The following is a 1,871-nucleotide window of genomic DNA, read 5'->3' as shown; positions in this document are numbered from 1 at the left end:
CGTTGAAAATCATCTTGACGGGTTCTTCCGCCAGGTTTTCCCAGCAGACCCTCACAACCCGTTTGGGCCTGCCAGGTCTGCGCGGCGTCTTCCCCCGCCATCTGATCCAACTCATCACCAGGTGGTGGTCGGTTGACAACTCTGCTCCTCTCTTTACCCGAGTGTCCAAAACATGCGGCCGCAGGTCTGATGATACGACTACAAAGTCGATCATAGACCTGCGACCTAGGGTGTCCTGGTGCCAAGTGCACCTGTGGACATCCTTATGTTTGAACATGGTGTTAGTTATGGCCAAGCTGTGACTAGCACAGAAGTCCAATAACTGAACGCCGCTCGGGTTCAGATCGGGCAGGCCGTTCCTCCCCACCACACCCTTCCAGGTCACGCTGTCATTGCCCACGTGAGCGTTGAAGTCTCCCAGTAGGACAATGGAGTCCCCTTTCGGGGCACTTTCCAGCACCCGTCCCAAGGACTCCAAAAAGGGCGGGTAGTCTGAACTGCTGTTCGGCGCATAAGCGACGACAACAGTCAGAACCCGATCCCCGACCCGAAGGCGCAGGGACGCAACCCTTTCGTCCACCGGGGTAAACTCCAACGTACAGGCAGAGAGCCTGGGGGACACCAAGAAGCCCACCCCGGCCCTCCGCCTCTCACCCGGAGCAACTCCAGCAAAGAGGAGAGACCAGCCCCTCTCAAGGACTTGGGTTCCGGAGCTGACGCTATGTGTCGAGGTGAGGCCGACTATATCTAGCCGGTATCGCTCGACCTCTTCCACAAACTCCCGCTCCTTCCCCGCCAGAGAGGTGACGTTCCATGTTCCAAAAACCAGTTTCCGTAACCGAGGATCGGACCGCCAAGGCCCCCGCCTTGGTCTGCTGCCCAATCCACAATGCACCGGATCCCTCTGTTTCTTCCTGCAGGTGGTGAGCCCACTGGGAGACGAACCCATGTAACCGGTTCGGGCTGGGCCCGGCCGGGCCCCATGGGCTAAGGCCCGGCCACCAGGCGCTCGTCCACGGGCCCCAACCCCAGGCCTGGCTCCAGGGCGGGGCCCCGGTGTCCCTCCGGGCCGGGTACTCGGGTTCTTGATAGTACTCATCATTGGGATCTTCTGAACCGTTCTTCGTCTGGCCCTTCACCTAGGACCAATCTGCCTTGGGAGACCCTACCAGGGGCAAAATGCCCCCGACAACATAGCTCCTAGGGTCATTAGGGCTCTCAAACTCCTCCACCACGGTAAGGTGACGGTTCAAGGAGGAATGTTCATAAGACATTTATGTAAATAAACCATTTTCCTTATATTTCAACTGATCTTTGTTGTGGCTGCTTGGGACTTGGGGAGGATGGGGCCGGTTCATGTTGTGTCCTAGGCCCCCTAGACTGGGGCATAACACTGTGCCAGAACTCCCTCCGCTCTGCATTTTTAATGGCGTTGCTCCTTGAACTTTGTATTGAATCTTTTTTTTTATTTAGCTGTTTTTTACTTATTTGAGAGGACCCTTACCTCTTTTAAAACAAAAAGGGTGGCGTTGTCGGTTTTATTGTAATTTATTGCACTTTATTTTAAGTTATAAAGGGCCACATCTGTATATTTCAATATAGTCTTAATTTGGTAATTATTTCAATTATTTAATAATATATATGTTCCACTGATGCTTGTGTTTTGTGTGTGTGTGTGTGTGTGTGTCTGGGAGTGGGCGACATTGATACCACCTATCACTGTATATGTAATTTGATGTTACTTCATGTGTAGTTATGAAGTAGTATATTTCCTGGAAACTAAATGAGTGACTGTTTAGAGATGCAGCAGTGACCAGATGGAAATATGTGTCAATTAAAGAGTTAATTCACCACAGTGACGCAAAACTCCA

This window comes from Seriola dumerili, unplaced genomic scaffold (genome assembly GCF_002260705.1).
Source record: "Seriola dumerili isolate Sdu_G_001 unplaced genomic scaffold, Sdu_1.0 BDQW01004066.1, whole genome shotgun sequence".
NCBI classification, from domain to species: Eukaryota; Metazoa; Chordata; class Actinopteri; order Carangiformes; family Carangidae; genus Seriola; species Seriola dumerili.
This window is presented reverse-complemented; position numbering follows the sequence as displayed.